The following is a 23,584-nucleotide window of genomic DNA, read 5'->3' as shown; positions in this document are numbered from 1 at the left end:
TGAGTAGTGCGTTTGTGTCGAGCCTGCTAAGGTTGCGAGGTGGCCCTCCTCCAACCTGGCTGTGTGTGCTCCCAGTCCTGTTAGCGGGAGCTCTGGCCTCGCACAGATCTCTTGTACATGGCTCTGCTCAGAGCTGCAGCAGGGAGACACGGGGGGAGGACTGTCTCCAACCTGGAGGAAATAGTTCTGTAGTGAGCAGCCACCCTCACTAAACCCTTGGGGGCCGACACGGCTGTTTCATGCTGCTGAGCCACACCGGGTGGACACACGCACATGGGTGCACAACATGGACTTGTGGGTGTCCCCAGAATGGGTAGCATGTTTTGATCGGACAGCGTACAGAAGCTGATGCAACTTCCTGCAACAGGTAGGCATTGCCCTTGGCCAAAATTCTTACTGGCAGAGCTTTGCCGAAAAGTCGTCAGCATTCTCTTATTCGGAATCCACCCGCCAAATGGTGCAGTTAGTGGGGGATAGAAGGTGTCGGGAAGCAGCCACTGGATTAGGTCCACCGTAGGACCCATTGAGCTGCTCCTGGCTTCGATAGACTGGGCAGCTTTGCAGTAGTCTCTGTGTTCCAAATCCGGGACCCCCACACCCGTTTTGGTGTGGTCCAGGTTTTAAAGCATGTGACTGGTTTGCTCTTCACCCAGTGGATGCTCTTTATTTGCTCAGGGAAGTACTGTTAATCTCATGGATCCCAGGCCCTCAAGGAAATGGCTCGATTAGCAATTGTTGAATTCAGTGTAAATGAACAGGCAAAGAATCCCCAGGTTTGGAAGTCTTATTTTGTGTGGCAGATAATGCGGGGGCCAGCTTGCAGTCAGAGAATGAGTTTGTCTCAGGGAAGGCACCTCCCTGACGGCCTTTGTCCCATGAGGCCAGCAAGTGCAAGTTTTGGAGTTGAGTGGCATCTGGGGCCCGTTTGTCTGGGTTCGTCTGCCTGGCTCACCAGTCTCGACACCTTGCGTCTGTACCATATTTCTCATGCTTATGGATGAACCAAAGGACAGCAGGTGTCTCTGAGTTGGGCACAAGCTGTCTTTTAAAGGAACATTGACCCAACAGAGCAAGCTGGTCTTTGGGAGCCAGAGAATGAAAAGGAAGAGCTCAGAGCCAGGCCAAGAGGGTGAAGGAGCAGTGATGGACAACGTCTGTCCACTTTGGAGCAGCCCGCAGCTCACGTGCAGGTGTACCTTGCTTTAAGAACATCGAGCCGCCGTAAAGATCTTCATGCAGGAACCAGATTTTTTAAATGAGGTGTTTATTTGCATTTCTAAAGTGTTGTTTCAGGTGCCTGGGACTCAGCCTTGCTGGAAGGAATTCATGTTTGGGGTTCTGATCCTACCTCTGAAATTTCTAGTCTCCACTGTCACTACAAGGAGCCATAGTCTGAGTGATTGGACTCCAGACAAATCCCATCACTTCTTTAGGTTGGAGTCCACGCCTCCAGAGCCACCAGAGAGGGTGTTGTTGCCTGGCTTCTGCTGCATGCACTGTCCCCACCTTGTGCCTTAACCCCCCCCCCCCGACCCAGTCCTGCCACGCTGCTTCCTGCGGGGGGGGCACTCCATGCTCTCCTCCGGGCCCTGCCGCTCCACGCTCGCCTGGCCAGCTCTGCTCATGCTTCAGTTCTCAACTCCGACACCAGTGCTGAGAACACTTCACTGACCCCCTCTCCCCAGTTCGGGACTCAGCCCCGTCCTCCCTGAGCATCTGTGTCCACTCCACCAGGCCTGGAGGATAGCCTCCCTTCCTGTCAGTCTGCCTGCTCTGGTGGGGGAGGGAGACACCACGCAGCTGTCTTACCGTTGGTGCCTCATTTTCCAGCACGTTCTTAGACACGCTAGGCAGTCAGCACATTTCTGTGGGCTGGATGAGGTAAAAGTAGGTCTTTTATTTTTTACTTTATTTATTTATTTATTTATTTTAAAGAGAGAGAAAGAGAGTGAGCGAGCACAAGCTGGGGAGGGGCAGAGGGAGAGGGAGAAGGAGAATCTTAAGCAGGCTCCACACCCAGTGTGGAGCCTGACACGGGGCTCCATCTCACGACCCCGAGCTCATGACCTGAGCTGAAACCAAGAGTTGAATGCTCAACCAAGTGAGCCACCCAAGTGCCCCAAGGGTATGTCTTTTAAATTCCAAATGTTTCTAATATATTTTAATAACTGACTTTCAGATAAACCAACCATGCAGCAAATTCTGGTATCCTAGTTGTGTGTGTGGGGGGGTGGGGTTGGTATAGATGCTACATTTTAATGTGAGCTGCATTCACAAACTCAACAATATTATGTTGCCGTGTCCTTTTGGGAAGTGAAATTCTCACTATCAGTAGGCTTATTATATTCTTACTACTTTTCTCTCTAGTGCTCGTTTTAATATCGAAACCATAAACTGTTGCCTCTCCAGATAGAGAGACCATGCTTTTATAGGTGATTCGTTGAATTGAAGTAGCAGAGTACCCTACCCTTCCTCCATAGGAACATGGGTATTTTAGAATACATTAGTTGACCAAAAAAAAAAAAAAAAATTAAACCAGGAATTGTTTTATTTTTCGGGAACAAACTCTAAATTTTTTTCATATTAGCATCAGTAATTTCAGTGACCTGAAAATCATGTTAGGATCCTTCCTTGTCTGTGATTTGGGGCTCAGTTGTGCTATGCTCTGATTGAGCCTGCACTTTGAGGTTCTTTCAGCAAAATAGGAACCAGTGTCATTGTCAGTTTGGAATTGTGTCATATTTGGGACAGTTTTCCCATAGTCACGGGAGTGTTGGGAGAGACTCTTCCAGTGCAGTGCTCTTTGCCTTGGGTGGTTTTTATGAGGGAAGAGGGATGAGCGCAAGGGAGCAGGGACCCCAGAACACTCAGTATGTTCCAGGACTGCCTGAATCGAGCAGAGCAGTTGTGGAGACAGCGAGGGAAGCCATTTACTTCTTTCCCAGCCGTGGAACTTTCCAGGTAATTGTCAGACATTGTGGAAGACAGGATTAATATTCTCACCTAGTTAGCACTGGTTTGTTACTGTTTGTGGACCCCGTTGATCCTCTAAGCTAGCATGGCATGATGATTTCATAATGAAAGTGGGATTTTTTTTTTTGCCTTTGAAATTTTTAAAGGAATAAAGCTCGAATTTCAAATGTCTCCAAAAGTGAGTTTTTACTTTTTTTGATGAGCATATTGATTGGAAGAAAATGGTCATTTCGCCACAGAGACACTAATTCTAAGGCTACCTGGAAGTCAACCCATAGTGTCTCCCCTAGCCCGACTTCATGAAAAGTTAATTTAGACAGTTTATATGAAAGTCAGGGTTCTGAAAACCCCTACTGTCAGAGGGAGCACAAAAGATGACTTTGCAGACCTAAAGCCCAGTTAGAGCTGGATGGAATGAGATTAGTGCACTGGGAGAAAGTGTCCAGTCCCCAAGCCTTCTGTCCTTTGTGAGGAAGGTGACAGCTGAAAATGAGTCCAGATCTGCCCAGCGACAGCAGTAGCTGAGTGGTGGGCCACCGACCTCCGCATGTCCTTGCTCCTCGCCCACTTCACAGGGGGCTTGGGGGGCTGGAGGGAGCTCGGCTCAGGTTGAAACTTTTTGCTAGACCTTTAACTGTGGTTAGGGACTCAGACGTTGACATTTTTCTCCTTTATGGTTTTTGTTTGTTTGTTTAGTTTTTAGCCAGTTGATTAGAGTAAGACCGTCGCTGCCCCCATGGCTTTGTGCTCTTCGGACTGGAAATTACATGAGGTGGGAGTAAGTATTTTTTGCATGAATGAAAAGGGAATAGTTGACAAGAGAGACATGGAGGCCCAGCTCTACCCTCCCGCGCCAGTGGACCACTGATCAGGGCAGCCGAAGGTTGGAAATGAGGTGATGCCTGCAAAGGGCGCTGTAATTGCTCAGGAGGAACCAGCTCTGATCACGTTAGCCATTCCTGATCTCCGGTATGAGAGCCTTCGCTAGAGTTCAGGAAGAGTCTTATCTGACTTGTCCGCACATGAGAATCATGGGGGGAGCATTTGAAAAATGATGCATGCCCGGGCCCCACCCCAGAGGTTCTGATTTAATCCAAGGGAAGGGACCTGGGTGCCTGGACTTCCCGAAGGCTCTTCAGGTGATTGTAACAAGAGGCCGTGGCCAAGACCACCTGTACCTGTTCTGGGTCGAAGCCATCACCTAGAATCAGGACAGCCTGGGGGAGCTCGGGGGCGCTGTTCTTCCCCTTTGAGCTTTTGGGGTTATTGACACTCTTTCTGATTTCCAGGACTTGGAATTTTTAGACAAGTTAAATGGTTTTAGAATCAGGAGAGATTCTGACCAGATCTCAGAAAAAGCCTATTAAATTTGGGAGACTCAGGCCATTTAGTGTGGTTGGCTTGGGAGAGGCTTTAGTGAACACTGGAGCCTACTAATGTTCCTAAAACCTTAAAGGGAATGCTTACAACGAGACTGGAGAAAGAACTGAATGGCTCTCTTTAGTGCTGGGCCAGCCAAGGTGTTTCTCCCAGAGAGAGAATGAAGATGGAACTTTCTGGAACAAAATTATATGGTCACAGTTGCTCCAGACAGAGCTATTGGAATGGATGATTGGGGCATAAAGTGAGGTTATGAAGAATCCCTGCCAGGGCCCCTCTGGGTGTTAGCCAGTGTCTCCCTTGATGTTTCATCTTTGGCACCAGCCCCTCTGACTCAACTTCTCCTTGTGTTTTTACTCTCTTCCCAGGACCAGCTGCTCACTTTCATTCACTGCCCCTTCTCCCCCATCACGGGCCTTAACCACTTTGTAGCTCTAGCCACATTTTCCTTTCCCCTCTCCTTTAGTTCCTGTTTTATATTTGTGTTTTCTGTTATCAGGTGGAATTGGAGTCATGCCCTACAAGTCTGTTTTAGCCAGGAGGGGTGATGGAATGAGGCCACTGAAAGATTGGAGGGGGGAGGGGCTTTAAGAAGTATGGGGCTGGGACCAGTCTCCTGGGAGACAGGAGGCTAGAGGGTCAGAGCTCCGACCCCTGGGAGCAGCTGAGTGGAGCTGTGTGAGGGGCCTGAGCTTGCCTGTGTGGGTTAGCATTGACCATCCAGAAGAGCCAGCCTGGGCCTGCCCAGGCAGGGTCTCTGCTCTTGGTGTATCCACAGAGAATAAACATCCCTTAGGCCAGGTGGTTCACTGCTTGCCTGCTACAAGTCAACTTTTCTAAAGATCTTCATCACAGCTCTGTGAATATTGCTTATTTCACAAGAGGATTTTTTTTTTTAATGGGATATCTTTATTTTGTTCTCTGTGTTGCTGAGAATCTCTATCTTTTCATTTTATTTTGACAACTTGTTGGAAAATTCTTGCCACTTTGCTAACTTTCAAGATGCCTAGCAACGTTTTATAGATATTTTGGAACGTTTTTTCTCTAATCATTTTAGCGAAACCATAATAAATCATTTTATGAAAAGCACCCTAGAGACAGTAAATCTTTCCCGAGAGTTGTTTCAGAATGCCTTATTCTACAGAGCTACATATACTTTTTTTTTTGATTGTTATGTAATGTAGTCTTTATGTCGGGTCTTAAAAGGAACACCTCTAGTTAATAGCCCACTTAACGTTCAGGAATATCCGGAAAAGTGGGTTAGTGTTGGGGCATAGGCTGAATGCATGCAGCCTGTGGGGTCGGTGGGGCTGACTGGGGCTGGCTCCTTGCCTCCAGCCCCTGTCTCTGGACACAGCAAGGACACTGTAAACAGGGCCCATTAAGCCAGTGAACATTTCTTGACTGTTAGGCAGGAGTTGGACCAGATAATTTAACATTTTGAAGGCATCTTGGTGGGGGAGTAGAGTATTTGACTTAGAACTCTCAGAGGAAATATCTTCTTGTTTTTCTCTCGAATGTTGTTTTGTGTTTGTTAGGAAGTGTTTTTTAGGAAATGTAATAATTTATGCAGCCCCTGAAAAGATGTTCTTTGGATTCATTTTGCAGCTGGTGTCTGAGTCTCCTAAAGAATTTGGATTTACCTGCCTATGTCCAAGCCCTCAGTTGGGCTTCTTTCCTATGAGAATTTCTTGTGGGGAAGGGGCTAACCTTCTTCATTACTTACAAAGAATTTGCCCCCCTTCCGTTTTTCGAGTTGTGCAACAGAAAAGAATGCACAATGTAGGATTTAAGGAGAGAAAAGCCATTTTCACTCCAGGGTTCTTTCTTGCATGGTGAACATATAGAAAGGATACACCAAAGTTTGAAATATTAGTGTTCCTTTCTATTTGATAGTAAGAAATTAGTCTTGTTGCTAGTTTTCTAAGGTCTTTAAGGAAGGTTCTGAAAAATATATATATATTTTTAATTCTAGAAAGCTTAGCAGTTTACCAAGATTTTGGTTAAGAGTCAACATGCCTTTCTTGGATGATTCAGGAAGTTCTTCTTGGTCCTTCTAAAGCCTTCAGGCCACCAGTGGATAGACAGCTTGATAAATCAGCTCTTGTTTGATTTTCACATATAAACCAGAAGTCATTTTGATTCCATACTAGCAGTCATAATTTATAATAGAACATGACTCTTTTTTTTTTTCAGACGTCAACATTTTAGGTGGCCACAAACGAATCCCGAAATGAAGAACCTTTAAAAAAATAAGTGGCAGGTGGTCCCATTCAGCTCTACCAGTTTAGATGTGTTTACCTCCAGAGATGGAGCGAAAGTAATTGTATCTGGCAGATTGCAGAGTAAAACTGTCGTCACTGCTAATTATTCAGTGACTCCTATCTCTGCTGCTTCCCATTTTAATTCAGACAGTAAGTGTCTGCAAATGTCTGTGCTAAATATTCCTTTTGCTTTCAGACAGCCTCTAAAAGCGTGTGTGTGTGTGTGTGTGTGTGTGTGTGTGTCTGAGAATTGATAATTTTGCATTCTTCTTTTCCTCCCCTTTCTCTGGTGGTTTATTTTCAGTGGAAGACTACTGGAAATAGTTAATCTTTTCCCCTGATCCTGGTCGCCCGTGTCGCCAGCGAGGAGCAGGAAAGAAGGGATGGGCTCGGTGCGTGGAGTCAGGAAGACTGTCCCACTGGAGACGCCCATGGGTGTGGCCCTGGTGGCAAGTGGTGCCATTTCTACTGGGTTTTTAATTTTCTTAAAGTGAGAGGCTTAGCATATTCTAGTAAATTTAAAGATTGAAATGTGAGAAATGACTTTAGTTCCTCCTGTGCAAAGATCAGTGGGATGTATAGCCCTGTCCCCTCAGCTGTTTAGGAGAAAGGATGCCTGTTCCCCGGCCGCTTGGTGAGGAGTTGTTTGGCACAAGGCCCCTCATTTCCAGAAGGTGCCCTATCTTTCTGACTCTCCTAGCCTCTATCTTATTGTGGCCTCATGAGGGAGACCAGAAAGCCACGTCAGTGGGTAAACTGCATCAGGAGGCCAACAGGGAGAGCTTCAAGACAGAAACAAGAACAGAGGCAAAGGTGCTAGACAGTCAAGCAGTTCCAGGTTAAAGGTTAAGCCAATCTCTGCCTGAAGACACAACTGGCCACACGCATCCCAGCATCCTGGCAAGGGGCAGCTGGCCTGGGAGGGTCTGCCCGGCAGGCCCCTCGCACCCCCCGCTGTCCTGTCTGGTCCGCTCGGAGCGCTGGGTGCCACCCCCCACCCGGCCCCCACCTGGCCCGCCTGCTCCCCTGCACCCTGGGCAGACCTGGGGGACAGTCCGCACAACCCTGCTTATAGTCCACATGTTACAGGATTGATTCCAGTCCCCTGCTGACCCATGTGGAACATTTCCCTACTCATTTTTTTTTAAACCCCCCTCCCTGAAATGTAAACCGTTGGCTTATTTTCCAGTCTGGTCAGGGAGGTAGAGAATCCCAAGTGAAACATTTGTGTAATAGGCAGCGTTACTCATTTTTGTTTCACTTAAGTCTCTGCATTCACATACACTTGACTGTGTTCTCATGATTCCCATTTGGGGTGATGCCTTCATGGGTGTGGAGGGGGCAGAGGCACGGGGAACACTCTGCCATTCTCCCCGGAACCCCAACCCACACCTCTAGACGAGCCGTGTTCTGACTTTCCAGCTTTTCCTTTAAGCAGACCTTCACTTACTCAAGGTTTAGTACCTTTTGTTTGTTCCAAACTGTATGACAAAGCACAGACCTCCCTGTTGGTGTTATCTGTGTTTTCGTTGATGAATTTCAGTTCTCTCCTTAAGGGATTGCTTCTCTATCCCAGTTTCCTTTGTCTCGTGCACATTAATGAATTTGCTGTTTGATGTGGTGATTTTGGTCTGCTGTGAGTTGGAAGATCTCACTGTCTTTCAGCGCAGGGCCAGTTTTTCCATTTTGTGCAGGTTTGGATATAGGAGGAAGGTGGGGCTGGTTCCCCCTTCCTGGCATGTCCTGTGGTGGGGTCCTGTGCTCTGTGCTCCAGGGGGGTGAGGCTGGGGTCCAAAGTCACATCTGATACCAAGTCCACAGTGTTTTTTTCTCTGTATCTTCCTCTTTCCAGAAAAGAAGGTATATAAACTCAAAATTTCTTTCTTCCTCCAGCAGCCTTGTTAATGTCAGTGCTATGGCTGAGTTAAATTTCTTTCTTCTCTTTCTCATTCTTCTGTATTTACACTTTGGCTTAATTGGTTTGCTTCTTGAAAATAGAGCCTTCTTGAATCTCACTGCTCAGATCGGTGATACCCGCATTTTAGAGCAACCAAGAAAAGTCATAATGGATATTCTTGAAATGAATTCTGGAGGCTTTAAATACCCTGCCTGGTAGCCCCGCCTTTCCTGCCCCACGCCTGAGACAGAGGGGAGAGTGTGTGGGAATGGGGAGATGAGGACGATGGCCTATCCCATGCCTGGTCTCCTGAGGTGTCTAGGTGTCTTGTTTCCCTGGTGGGGAAGAGGATGGGAGAGATGGAATTCCAAGCCAGGGGACAGGGTTGCACGTACATTCAGGTGGGCTGTGGAGGCCCAACAGAGGAAGCCTTTGCTTGAGACAGAGATGAGCTCCCTGTTTTGCTGTGGCATCTAAATCCTAGAGTGGGTGATGTAGGAGTTGCTGCAGGGGTGTCCATTTAGCTGTGCACCTATTATTTTGGGAATTAGACCTTATTTTTTCTTCTCCTAGATTTCCATGCTTTCCCATAAATAATGAGAATATTTTGTTTTTTATTTTTCTTTGTATGGTCAAGCATGCCACTCTTATGAATTAAGAGTATAGACATGAATGTGCTTATCAGTCTCCGCCTGGGTTCAGCACAACTGATTTATTCTAAGATTCATATAGTGAAGTTGTTGAATTGACAGAGAATTGAGGGAAGATCTAAGTGAAAAGCATCAAAGTCTGTAATCCGGGGAAAAATAGGTCTTTGTCCATTTAAGTTTCTGACAACTGGGTTGTTTGTAAGTTATGCCAAGGATATTTTTAGAATTCAGGATCTCATCTTAAGGCTTCCAATTAATTTGATTCCCCAACAGACTTTAAAGGGTACAAGAAACAGTGAGACGGGAAAAAGAGATAATTTCTGTAGAGATAAGCCCAACTGAATCTTACTATGGTAATTAATTGGCAGAAAATCAATAATTCAGTGGGAAGTCTCTCAGCCAATGGTGGCAAAAGACAATGCAGTGGATGTTAGTGAATTTGGGAGAATGTACAAGTGTCAGTGAGCTAATTGGGTGAATTTACACACAGTGTTACTGTAGTGTCACACAAGACTAGTCATTTGGGAAATTTATAGGAGATTAATGGAGATCCAAATGTGTAAATACTTTAACCATTTGTCCTTAAAGAGAAACCTCCATAAATGTATATTTGGCTTAATGAGTGAAGATGGACCTGCTTTTTGCATTGTCATCTGATGATTAAGAAATGTCAGCTTACTTGCTTTATTTCTCAAATCTGTTTCCCCGTGGGAGTTGCCGTCTAAATGTTCCTTTTTAAGATAGTGGTTCTTGAGTGTTGTAGTCTCGGGACTTTTGTACACTCTTAAAACTTATTGAGGACTCCAGAGAGCTTTGTTTATGTGGTTATATCTAGTGATGTTTATTATATTAAAAATAAAAACCGGGCACCTGGGTGGCTCAGTTGGTTGAGCGACTGCCTTCAGCTCAGGTCATGATCCTGGAGTCCCAGGATCGAGTCCCACATCAGGCTCCCTGCTCAGCAGAGAGTCTGCTTCTCCCTCTGAGCCTCCGCCCCGCTCTCAAGCTCTCTCTCATTCTCTCTCACATAAATAAATAAAATCTTTAAAAAAATAAGTAAATAAAAAATAAAAACCAAGAGAGTTAAAAAAATTATTAAATTAAAAATAACGAATTCGTGTTAATATAAACACTATTTTTATCAAAAGTTACCATTTTCCAAACCCAAAGAAACCTTATTAGGAAGTATTTTGGTTTTTTTTTGTTGTTGTTTTGTTTTAAACATTTTATTTATTTATTTGAGATAGAGCGAGAGAGAGAGAGAGAGAGAGAGAGAGAGAGAGCAGAGTGTGGGGGAGGGGCAGAGGGAAAGGGAGAAGCAGGCCCCCTGCTGAGCTGGGAGCCCCATGCAGGACTCCATCCCAGGACCCTGAGATCATGACCTGAGCCTGAGGCATAGTTTTAACCAACTGAGCCACCCAGGTGCCCCTAAGAAGTGTTTTGTAATTTTTTTATACCTTTATATAAAACTGCCTTTAATATCTGGCATAATGGAAGACAGCTGGGTTCTCATCTTTGCATCTGCATCCATTCTGATGTGATACGTTGTTCCGGTTGCCACGTATGATGAAAATCCACGTATGATGAAAATCCAGCCTCCCACAGATATGTGGGTGGGAAAAGAGTGGGAACGGGAGTGTTTTAATTTGTTTTTAGCTCTTTGTGGATCTTCTTCTTTGATACTATGGCTAACAAACAAGTGGTGGTTTCTTAAAGGTTGGTTGAGATGTGGATTCTGAAACCATACAGATGAACTTCTAAAATTCCATTCTGTGTATGGTTTTAAAGATCCTGCATCAATCACTTGGAACATCTCCCCAAGTGTTGTTACATTTTATCTTGCAATTAAAAAAAAAAAAATCACGTCACCAATTATAGAAGAACCTTTCAATGTAAGGAAGTTGTCACCTTCACGGTGCACAGGGGTGTACACGTTTTCAGAAAGTCTACACTTTGCAAAGAAGCTGGACTCTCATCCGTGTGTCAGCTGCTTTCCTTGAAAGCGGGCCCGTGGTGTCCCTTTCCTGGAAAGCGTCTAGCACACAGCCGTGTCCGGAGAGCTGGACTGTGTGTATCACTCCCTGAAGTACCAGGCCATGTTTTGTGAACAAAGCGGCTTGTGCACCTCATACTCTGTGTTAGGGGTGCTTTCCCGGGCAACGCATGCAGCAGCGGGGGCTCTGCGTGCTCCCCGTTCCGTCCCACAGGGCAGCAGAGAGTACGTGCTCGAGGCCCCAGATTTAATACGATTCGTTACTTTTGCTTCTTCATCCAGGACATTAACTGAAACCATCTTATCTACCTATCTTTAGTTTTTATTATTTTATTTATCTACTTATTTAACTGCCGTGTGTGGCACAATTCCTGCCTTGCTTTGCCCTAAGGCCAGGCAGTTTTACACATTGTCGCATTTCTACGACTGACACAGTACAACAGGCAGATGGGGTCTTCGGATTATTAGGAACGTAGTCTGACCTCCCAGATGCAGCTGAAGAGCCTCAGGGACTAGAGGGGCTCCACGGTTCACACGTCTGAGAACCATTGCTTTCAGACGGGTGGGGAAGGTGCTTAGGGAAACAGGAGCTAGACTTGGTTTGTGCGGATGGTACAGAAACGGACCCCAGACATGGGGCAGGCCAGAGGTCAAGTGAATTACCTGAGCGTGGAACTTTCGTTGGGGGGTGAGGTGGGTGTTAGCTCCTGTGTCCTGAATGTCTACATCCGTGCCTGGGATGTGACGCAAGAAATCTGTGTTGTAGTTTGAATGCGTAGATCAAGAGTCATGGGCTTACCAATTCAGTGGGTTTTTAAAAAAATCACGTTCTTCAAGTTTTCCTTGTATTATGAAGGTAATTAAAAAGGTGTGGGATGTGGCTGCCCGGCCCCTCCCATCCCGCGCTGCGCAGTGGATGCTCTGGCCACTGTCCTTGTCCTTAGCTGCCCTGGCCCTTGTGGGGCTGTCTCCCGTTCCGTGGAGGTCCCTGTCCCCCGCTGTGCAGAACACTCCAGCAATCAGAACTGCAAGTCGATGTCAGCTTAAGAAAGCCCATGTTTTCCATAATTACATGTCAGGTGACAAGGGCCGCATGGAGTCGGTTGTGAAATGGATCCGCTGTTGATGAGAGCGTGTCATTCACTCCCATCGTCATGCTTTGCATCGTGACAAGGTGATTCGGCAGTTTATTTTGTTTTGTACGTATGAAGCCTCCCATGTGAGTTCCTCTTCGGGTGGCTCCAGAAGAGAAAGGTTTTTGTGCCTGGAGGGACACCTTGTCATTGCTGCTGGTGCTTTTCTTTCTTCTTCCTGAGCAGAAATTTATCTGGGGGATAGTGAGGATGGATTTATACTTTGTGGGTGAGAACGGCTGCCTTCGTTTTTGTTTTTGTTTTTAGAAATTAAGTCGTTCAGGTTAGTTGGGGACTCATGCATGGATACTTTGCCCCGTTTTATTTTTCTCTTGAGTTTTCTGATTTTGTGGAATGGGACGAGGGACTCTCCAGTGAACGTGGACTCCCCGGGCTGGAGTGAGTCCCTTAGAGCCTGTTGAGAACAGTTGAGGTTTCCTTCAATTGCTCTTCGCATTAGGAATCCCCAGTTATAGAGGCATTGTGGTCTGGGTAAAATGAAAATGTCTGATAAAATATTAATAAATACCTTATTGGACGTCTGCTCCCGAAGATGTAGATGAGAGGAGCCTAGACGTTCTGTTTTATGACTGTCTTTTTAATTGACTTCACTATGATCAGATAGACCAGTGGGATCATTGAGAAGATATCAAAGGGCGGTGTGGGCAGAGCTGTAGCAAAACCCCCTGTCCCAGCCCCACCCCCACACGCAGCAAACACACAAGGTCTTGAGGAGGAGCCCAGGCTTGGTGTTTTGCTTTCATGTGGGATTTTTCTGGAATAGCCGATGAAGCCAAGCTAAGTAAATATTATCGTCTTTTCATGTTGGCCTTTTGTTTCAAAATACCATTCCAACTCTGTTCTCTAGCTTTCTTTTTATTGCTGATATTATTTTTACCGATCAGAGGTACCACCTTTCTAGTCTTGCTCATCACACTTTCCTTACTTTGGAGCCTGTGAAATCTTTCATTCAGTTCAAGAGGCATTTATGGAGTGTTTGCAAGTCAGGAGCAGTATTATTACCAACCTGCATCTTTGTTTTTTGTCGTTTCTAGAAGCCCTGAGATTTGCATGTTCAGTATCAGCACGCCTTCGCTGCCTCTTCACTCTGCCTTTTCCCTCTTAGGTTATTCAGATTAAGAGAACTTTGTGATGGAGAAAAACTGTTCCAGACGGACTTTCTTCCTCCTTTGTTCTCTTTGTGCTGTTTCACTGCTGTCCTTCTTTACCCTTCTGTGTGTGCCCACAGCTGCAGGTGCCAAACTGTGGGCCCCTTCTTGGGGGTAGGAAGATTTGGGAGGGCGAGAGAGATCGGAAGGAAGGGGGAGGAAGAGAGAGGACATTAGAGGAGATTCTTCTTCTTTGGCTGGTTTCTGTTTTTGCAGAGTTCCTAACCTTTGGCCCGTCTCATTCTTACCCCTGACTTAGAGACTGTACCTCTTCATGTGTGCTTGTATGACGAGGCCCACGTTTTTCTGTGGTGGCCGGATGACCACTGCCAGAGATGAGGTTGTAAAATACCTTCTTTCACTGGGGTTAAAGGGGGACTCAGCTAGAAAATAAGCAGTAGCCTCTAGACTGGGATACTGATTTTATTTTTAGGACTGTCACCTAAAGGTCTAATATATTGGTACTGAGAAAACTGATGGAACCCATGTTTTCTTGAATATGGCTGATAATCTAAATGGATGGATAAAGGTTATTCTCTTATTACACTTCACATGGCCTCCTTGTAATTTTTCCCTACACTGTGTATCAGTTACAGAAGTTAGCTTTGCCTTTTTTTTCTTTTTAATTTTTTTATTATTTTATTTTTTTAGCGAGAGTGAGAGAGAGAGAGCACAATCACGGGAGGGGCAGAGGGAGAGAGAGAATCTCAAGCAGACTCCATGCCCAGTGTGGAGCCCGACACGGGACTTGATCTCACAACCCTGAGATCATGACCCGGGCCAAAATCAAGAGTCAGAAGCTTAACCGACTGAGCAACCCAGGCGCCCCATCTTTGCCTTTTCTACATTGATGTATATAAAAGAAAGACCTATGTCTCAGTTGAGTAGATACATAATTGTTCAAAATCTGAAGAAAGTGAAATAATGGGGCATAAAATGAAATGCGCCCTTACTTCTTAGTAAATGGTTGATACATATCAGCTGGGATACTCCTCCCCCTCCCCGCGCACCCCAAAGGTGACAGCATAGTTATTATGTAACTTTGCACCGTCAGATTTCTTTCTCCTGTTCTGGATGTGGTCAAGCGTACAGCAGACAAAAACATTTTCCCTTTCTCATTTTTCTTCTGTCTGGTTTACCCAGCCTGTCATAGATTTTCATCTTGCACTTTCTGTAAGTGATATTTAAGGATGACTCAAGAAATGCATCTGGTCATGGGCTCTGTCCCTTTCAGTGTCAGAAAACAGAGATGGCACTACTAGCAAGGTTCTTAGTTGGGGCATTTTACCTTTTATGGACGCCAGTAGGCATCTGTGTGAATTTAGACTTCTGAAGTTTATTATGGTTACTATGAGCAGCTACCCTGAAAATAGGGAATCTACTTAAATTTCTGAAGTATGTTTTAAAGTTTCTTTTCTTGATTGACTTAATGAACACTATTTCAGGTGTATAGTAGAGGATCCCCCAGTCTTAAAATGGCCTCATAACATCGTTACGTCAGAACTTTGTTCAACCTGTAGAGAGCGTGGGATACCACGGGTTTCCGAGTGCACTCCATTGAATCATGGGTGCTCCTAAGGTTGGATCAGCCTTCAGCTCTTAAGATAACAAACCACCACATTAAGGAATGATACTTTCTTGCTCGTTAAGCTTTGCTTGTCTCCATGCAGATAATTAAAGCAGGCTAGTGAATGGAAGGACACGTATCAACTGCGTGTGCCAAGTTCAACATCCTTTTTTTTTTTTTCCCAGGTAGGTGTGCTTGTGGTGATGCACGTGACTCCACCAGGCACATCTTTCTGCTAATAAAAATGTTCCCGGTTCTCATGCTAAAATTATATCATTATTCATCATGTGTTACACACTGGGTAGAGGAGGGGGTGTTGACTGAACAATATCATGACTTTTTGCTGCTCTACCCTCCACTGAAGGGAGTCTGAAAACCACTGGGTGTGTGAGCAAGTGTGGCAGGGCAAAAGGCTCTGGAAGAGGCGGCTGGACAGACTGCCAGTGCTTGGTTGCCTTGGTTTCGAGTTTGGACTTTGTGGTCACTGAGGAGTAGTTAAAGCTTTCTAGCTCAATTTAGCAAGGGCGTACTGGTTCCCAGGAGTCCTTCTTATTTATCTTGTTTGTGGGAAATACTGAAAGAGCCCAGAGTGTTTCCTCCGCCACATCAAGGACATCTCAACAGTCATGGAAATTTAGTTACTCTTAGAAGTTCAAGAAAAAAATAATGTAATAAATTTATGGAAAAGGGCTGCAGACTTGGAATTGTGACATCATCACCAGCCGTTGTTTTTGAGTATGAGAAGCTTGCCTGCTTAGGATGATGCATTTCACCAACTGTGTATTGATTACCTATTAAGCCTTAGGTCTCTGCTCATGAAGAATTCCTGATTGAAGGTGGCAGACATCTATAAATAAATCATCATCTTGGAGACTGACTGAAAAATGTCAGAACTAAAGGTGTGAGGATTGGTCTCTGGGGGTAGCAGAGAACAAGAGACGCTGTCTGTCTAGGAAGTTTTTCTTCAAAACTTTTTTCGTCTGGAAATGTCTGAGAAAGTTTTGTTGGAGTGAAGGCCTTTCACTGAGGCCATGAAGGATGCTGGTATTTTGGGTGATGGGAAGTCTAGCGCTTATTTATTTGGGAAAGATCCTATTGATACTGTGACTGAGGCCATCTTAGAAATTATTTGAAGGCTATGTTGAGGCTTAAGTTATGCATGGCACTGTTTTGCACAGGTAATCCATCTGGTTACGAATGACAGAAACCCAACCTTAAGCAAAAAAGGAAAGTAATGCTCAGGTAACTGAGGCATCTAGGAAGTAGCGTGCTTTAGGCTTTGTCGGGTCCAGGGCCTCTAACATGGCCACAGAGACTATTCCTCTGGATCTTGACTCTGCTCTGCTGAGTCCTTCATGTCACCCTCTCTGTGTGATGGCAGCCAGTAGTCCGAGCTCACCTCCTCCTGGCTTAGCACTCTTAGCTGAAACAGAACTTCTCCCTCCCCAGGCCCCTGTGCTATCCAGGGAAGATGTGGATGACTGGGCTTTGGTTCTGGACACTGAACTAGGCACCTGTGAGGATGAGGGGATGCTGTGCCCTGAGGGGTCCAGTGGACAGCATCACGTAGGGGGGCAGGGAAGTTTCCTCACAGGAGCGAGAAGAAGGGAGTGTGGGCAAGGTGTGCGGGGCAGACAGACACTGCAGTTATCACGGGTCACGGCAGCAGAAGAAGCCTCCTGCAGGGAGAACAGAATGGGCAGCTGAGGTACGGAGCATGGGTTGAGGGGGAGGTTTGGCAGGAAGGATGGGAGCTCAGCTTTTTGCATGTTGAGTGAGAGGTGCTGGTGGGGCATTTGATGCGGCAGCTAGCTGTTTGGGCCCTAGAGAATTGGTAAAACTAGCAGGGTACCAAAGTAAGTGGTCCATTATAGAGATAGGCATGAGCTAAGCATGGAGAGGCATGGAAGGAGCTTAACTAAGCTCACTGAGGAGGATCATGTGTTAGGCTGAATCACATGACCTTACTGCCTTTGTAGGTCAAAATGGCCGCACAGTGGCAATTTCACATGGTTCAGTCTCTTCCATGGGAATTCCGGTTAGAAATGCCTGTGTTCTTTCTTCCAGCAGATGTGTATTGTATGCTCTGCACGTGCTGGCCTCCCCTGGTCTCATTCTCTGCGGCTTTCAAGTCTCTACAGAGAGCCAGTCTTTTCTCCTTCCTCTTTCCTCCCTTTCCCCTTCTCCCTTTTTCCCTTTATCCCTCTCTTCTTTGGGAAATATCAATGGGGTGCTTTTGAAGTGCAGAGCACAGTGGTTAGTGCTGGATATGTAGGGTGGACCCGTGCCCACCCTCCTAGATTCTGGAGCCTCAATATGAAAGCAGTGGTGGAGGGCTGATGGGATGCTCTGTGAGGTGTGGTGATGTAGGGCTGATGAACACTCTTAAGAGGTATTGGTGTTGTAGGGCTCATGGGATGCTGGTGGTGGTATGGTGTTGTAGGGGCTGATGGAATGTTCTATAAGCTACGGGGAGCCATCCAGGTCCTAGATTCTTCTTGATTCACCCTGGGCCAGGGATGGGGGAGAGGAGGCCTGTCTGAAAGTTGAATAGGTATGTATCGTGCTGATAGATGTGAGAGAATGGGACTCTCCCTGCTACTCCTCACCCCTTCGCCATGACTCAGCTACTCCAGTGTTATGTGCTGTAGGAAACCTTTGATTACCCGCCTCTCTCTTCCCAGGTAAAATTTCTCCTCTCCCTCCCTGGTGCCCCAACAGTACCCTATTAGAGATTTCATCCACTGCATCCCATTGATGCTCTGTTCCACTTTTCCTATGTTAAGGCTGGCTCCCTTCATTAGGCAGTAAGCTTTAGGTGACAAGAACTATGTCTTAATATGGACAGTGTTTAGTAAAGTGTTTGGATGCTGGAGGTGCTGAGTAAATATTTATTGAACGTTGAAATAACTTTGAAGGGACTCTGTTGGCAGAGCCCTTCTGATTTCTACCAGACTTAAAAAGAATGCCAGAGTATATATACAAAGGAATATTATTCAGCCTTAAACAAGAAGGAAATCCTGCCCGTATATGAGAAGGGTGAAGTTGCAGGACATTATACTTAGTGAAATAAACTAGTCACAGTAGGACAAATGCCACATGATTCTACTTACATGAGGTATCTAAAAATAATCAGACCCATAGGAACAGAGAGTGGAGTGGTGGTTGCCAGGGTCTGGGCAGGGGGCAAATGGGGAGTTGCTGTTCAGTAGGTATAAAGTTGCTGTTATGTAAGATGGATAAATTCTAGAGATCTGCTGTACAACACTGTGCCTATTAAGTTAATAATACTGTATCGTGCGCTGAAACATTTAAGAGGGTAAGTCTCCTGATAAGTGTTCTTACAATACATTTAAAATATATATATAGTAGCCATCAACCTCCCCCCGCAAAAAAACCCCACCTGAGTGACGTAGCGCATCACGCCTCCCTGAAATCACAAATGAAATGTCTGCAGTGAAACCACATTACCACCCATGTTGAGAGTTTTACCTGACCCGATTCACAGCGCAAACAGACTCTTTATAGAGTGGTCGGTCATTTGCTTGAGGCTTGAGCTAACATCTTGTCTGTGATTTAGACACCTGCGTAAAAACAGACCTTTAAATGGACTGAAAACAGTTAACAGGGACCCCTCAGTCTCTGGGTGTCCGTGTGCAACTGGTGGGAGATGGTAAAGCCTGATGACGAGTGCAGGTGAGCGGTCAGTGCTGTTGAATGCTGGGCGTGACAGGTGCATTGGCTTCCAAAATGCATTTCTTGGAGCAGATGACGTTCATCTACAGAATCCTCCGTAACTCTCCCTCCTCCCAAACTCTCTCTAGGAACTGACTAGCTGTTTGAATCTGGTGCCGATTCCATATCTGATTACACACTTCTAGAGGAACTGTCTCCTGAAATGTGTGGTGTCCTTTTGGAGCGGGTGAGGTCTGGGTTAGGATTCTAGCTGTGCACCCCTGGACCTAATGATGATGCAGAAGATGTGGCGATGGTTCCTAGATTAGGTACAGCAACTGTGGCTGGCCTGTTGGCCCAGCTTGGGGGCGGGGGTGGTTACAGGCAGGTATTTTTTGCTCACGTTGCCAGAGTTCACAGGTGTAAGGCCAGAAATCAGTGCTTAGGACTTTGCCTCTTGGAAACATGTCATTATTTGGAAAGGAATTTTTATTTTTAAAATAAAAAACAAAAACAGATTTAGCCTTTCTCTGGTGCTTTTCCTGAATACTGGTGAGCCTGTCCTAACATTGGAGAAATAATGACTTTGAGCTGGGTGGAATATTTTTATTCTTCTTAGTGGAAAGTAAATATTTGCCTTCACTTTCTCAGAACCCTGTGTCACTGGGAAGGCAGCTGAAGAACCTGCTGGTAAGAACAAAGGGCCAGGCCTCTCTTTGCCTGCAAATCTGGTTTTCTGGCAGAGCTCCCTATTGAAGTGTGAGTCGTCCCCTCTCAGCAATGGACCAGGGAACAGGAGAGCATCTTGCCTTTCCCTGACCCTCTCTCTGCAAGACAGCCCGCAGTCCCAAGTTCTGCTGTTTGAGAGGATGAGGCTCTGCCGAAAGCTCAGTAATTTTCTTCTTGAAAGCAAAAACAAGGCAAAAGACAATAGCCAGTAGCCTCGTATAAACCACCTGCTTCGTAGGAAATGAAGCGAACTCTGGAGCCCCCAGTGCCACTTGGAGGATTTGTCCTTTCCTTTCCTGTCGGTAAACAAAGGCAGTTGGTTGAATGAGTGGGGGCATGGATTGTTTACAGGATGTTTGCTGTATCAAAGGAAGGAAAAGTGCCTTTTACAGAGTTGTGTTCATTGTGTGGGGGATATTACAACATCATTTAAAGGGTCTCTGCTGGAGAAGAGAAATTAACCACAAAATATTCAGTCGTGAAACACAAACTGTTTAATCAGTAGGACTTTTAAAGACTTATTTCATGAATTACAGTTGAGGGTTTTATAATATATAAGCATTAAAAAAAAATGTAGGAAACCAGAAAGCCTCTTTAGAGAAAAAATAATGGGTTCCTAAGACTGAAAAATATTGATACTTCAGAGGACTCAGATTTTTTTTTAATTGTACAGGTTCATGCTTTGTGTGCAAGAAACATTTATCATTTATAGTACGGTTGTGTCTCCTATGTAGGCCTTTCCAGGTTGCCTTTCGGTGCTATGTCTGAATCCCTGGTGTTCCGGCTCTGTCTGGAAACTCTTTTTCAGCTGAGAGGTGTCATGAACATGACAGAGTGAATGAATGCTTGGTTGGACTTAATAAACTAGTGAAGATTGAAACAATGGTGTAAGATGCCCAATAACATATTCTTTTTCTAATTAATGTTGGGAAATCTTTCGATAACATACTTTGGTGTTGTGTGTGTATATGTGTGTTAACCATACATAATATAATTTTTAAATGTGTAGTTCAGTGGCATTAGGTATATTCATATGTTGTGCAACCATCTGTCTCTAGAGACTTTTCATCTTCCCAAACAGAGATTTTGAACTCATTAACCACTAACTCCCTATTCTCTTCCCTGCCCCTGGCAACCACCACTCTACTTCCTGTCTCTATGAAGTGGATTATTGTAGGTGCTTCATAGAAGTGGAATCCTATAGTATTATCCTTTTGTGACTGATTTATTTCACTTAGCACCATGTCTTCAGGGTTCATCCATGTTGTAAAATGTGTTGTAATTCCCTAATTTTTAAAGCTGAGTGATACTCTGTTGTATAGATTTACCACATTTTGTTTCTCCAGTCATTGGTGATGGACACAGGTTGCTTCCACCTTTTAGCTATTGTGAATAATGCTACTATGAACATGGGTGTATGAGTATCTTTTCAAAACCCTGCTTTCAGGGCGCCTGGGTGGCTCAGTCGTTAAGCATCTGCCTTCGGCTCAGGTCATGATCCCAGGGTCCTGGGATCGAGCCCCGCATCGAGGACTCAGCGGGAGGTCTGCCTCTCCCTCTCCTGCTCCCCCTGCTTGTGTGTGCTCTCCCTCTCTCTCAAATAAATAAATAAATACATCTTCAAAACCCGGCTTCCAATTCTCTTGGATATATACTGAGAAATGGAATTACTAGATCCTATGGTAATTCTGTGTTTAAGTTTTTTGAGGGATTCTCCATACTGTTCTTTTAGATTTTTTTTTTTTAAAGATTTTATTTATTTATTTGAGACAGAGAGAATGAGAGAGAGAGAGCACATGAGAGGGGGGAGGGTCAGAGGGAGAAGCAGGCTCCCTGCTGAGCAGGGAGCCCGATGCGGGACTCCATCCGGGGACTCCGGGATCATGACCTGAGCCGAAGGCAGTCGCTTAACCAACTGAGCCACCCAGGCGCCCTGTTCTTTTAGATTTTTAAGCTTAGAATTGGTTATATTGGCTCCATAAGTTAAGTCAGTGAGAATGTCCTTCCCCTCCCTTGCCGGTGCACATGATCTTGAGTTCAGCCACAGTTGAGGGACTCATAATAGTAAGGTTTCATCCACTGTTTCAATGCTTCATAAAAATGGAGACAGACTGAGAAAGGTGGGCTTTCTAAAGCCACGGCCAATCGTTGCCTTGTTGGTAGGCGGCCCTGTAATTGATCACCATTCAATGTGAGAGGGGCATTGTTAATACTGTGCTGGGACCATAGGCGTAGACCCTGCTGTCCCCGCACACCCCACTTACTGGGGTCTGTCTTTTTTTTTTTTTTGAAGATTTTATTTTTTGACAGAGAGGGAACACAAGCAGGGGGAGTGGGAGAGGGAGAAGCAGGCTTCCCGCAGAGCCGCGGTCCTGGTGGCGGGTGGGCCCTGCACTGAGGGGCCCTTGGGATCATGACTGAGCCGAAAGCAGACGCTTAACGACTGAGCCACCCAGGCACCCCTGGGGTCTGTCTTTTGTAGGGAGCAGAGTGCAGGACTCTGGCAGGATTTAGAGAAGCCACGTTGTTGCCATTTCATCCAAGCTGTGCATCTTAACATTGTCGCGTATTGATTCTGCATGATGTCAGGAAGGAGTGTGGTCCTTAGTGCGCCTGGCTGCAGTTCAGTTTGCAGAAATTCTTATACTTACTGTTTTTAGAAATGACGTAGCAAAAGATCATGATTTGAGGAGCCGGACCGACTTGAGTTCACACCCTGTCCTGTGTGATTCACTTTGCGCAAATAATCAATGTCTTAGAGTACTAGTCTCCTCATCCGGGAGGCAGAAAAGGCCGATTTTGTTTTTCAGTGATTGTGGATATTGAAATCACATGGAAAGTGTCTAGTGGAGCACTTAGTACTTAGTGCCGCATATCCAATATTGTCCTCTCCCATTATTATTAAAAGCAGATGTATTTTAACAGAAGTTAGTACCCAAAATCGACACCTAGATTAGCAGTTGTCAAAATTTTGGTCTTAGACCCCCCTTGACATCTGCAAAACTTATTGAGGGTCCCAGAGAGCTTTTTAGTATGTGGCATATCTCTACGGATATTTGTGATACTAGGATTAAAATTGGGGAGTTTAAAAATAGTTACTAATTAATTAAAAATGGCAGTAAGCCCTTTGCCTTTTATTATAAATAACATGTTTCATGAAAATCACTCTTTTCTAAAACAACAACAAAACATTAATGAGCAGAATTAATTTTACATATTACATATGTAAATGTGTATGGCTCTCCGTCTCCTGCTCCCCCTGCTTGTGTGTTTTATAGTTTTGTAAATCTCTGTAATATGTGGCTTAAGAGAAGACAGCTGGACTTGCAAGCCTTATGCACTGTGATGTGTTACTCCCCTTCTAGAAGGCTCCACTCACTGTGTCCTGGTGAGACGAGCGTGGAGAAGGGAAATGATGTGTTTTGCTGTGAGAGTGGATTGAACCTGGTAGACCCCTGGAAGGGCCTTGGGAACCCCTGGGCGCCCTCAGACCATGCTTTAAAAACTGCTGACCTAGAGTTTTTCTGTGAGTCTGAACTGGGTCTCTTTCTTCTCTTTTAGGTTCTTGCTCCTGGTTGAGCGAGCTGGAGCCTTGGAGCCTGCTATTCTCCCTGCTGAGGTGAGCCCGCCCCCCACCCGTACCCCAAACCACTGCTTAGAGTTTTAAATTTGGGCTTCTGTGACCCATGAATGGTGTTTTGTTTTGTTTTTTGTTTTTTGTTTTTAATTGTTTCTGTTCCCTGTGGCTTAGGGGTCGAATGTTCTGATTTTTTCACCCCTCCAGCCCACGCATAGATGAGCATTGCTTTAAGGAGCTGTTTGAACTTGGGGATTGCCTAAATTGGGGGCTTCAGAAGGAGTGACTGACAAGCTCCAGTGAGCATCCCTTAATGTGTTTGAAAGGCTATGAATCTTTTTTTTTTAAATTTTTTTATTGTTATGTTAATCACCATACATTACATCATTAGTTTTTGATGTAGTGTTCCATGATTCATTGTTTGTGCATAACACCCAGTGCTCCATGCAGAACGTGCCTCTTTAATACCCATCACCAGGCTAACCCATCCCCCCGCCCCCCTCCCCTCTAGAACCCTCAGTTTGTTTTTCAGGGTCCATCGTCTCTCATGGTTCGTCTCCCCCTCCGATTTCCCCCC

The 23,584-nt window shown here is 45.4% G+C and overlaps 1 protein-coding gene across 1 annotated transcript in view; it reads left to right on the top strand.

Annotated features, from left to right (window-relative positions):
• SIPA1L2 (signal induced proliferation associated 1 like 2) overlaps positions 1-23,584 on the top strand; it is a 199,801-nt gene that overhangs the window by 25,653 nt on the left and 150,564 nt on the right. Inside the window, exons 2-3 of the mRNA XM_081823165.1 lie at positions 6,550-6,767; positions 22,992-23,049. The gene's annotated coding sequence lies outside the window, so the exon portion shown is untranslated. The remainder of the gene's footprint in view (positions 1-6,549; positions 6,768-22,991; positions 23,050-23,584) is intronic.

This window comes from Leptonychotes weddellii, chromosome 6 (assembly GCF_054177405.1).
Source record: "Leptonychotes weddellii isolate Sample4059 chromosome 6, ASM5417740v2, whole genome shotgun sequence".
NCBI lineage: Eukaryota > Metazoa > Chordata > Mammalia > Carnivora > Phocidae > Leptonychotes > Leptonychotes weddellii.
Note: the sequence above shows the minus strand (reverse complement) of the source record. Positions and strands in the feature narration are given on the sequence as shown.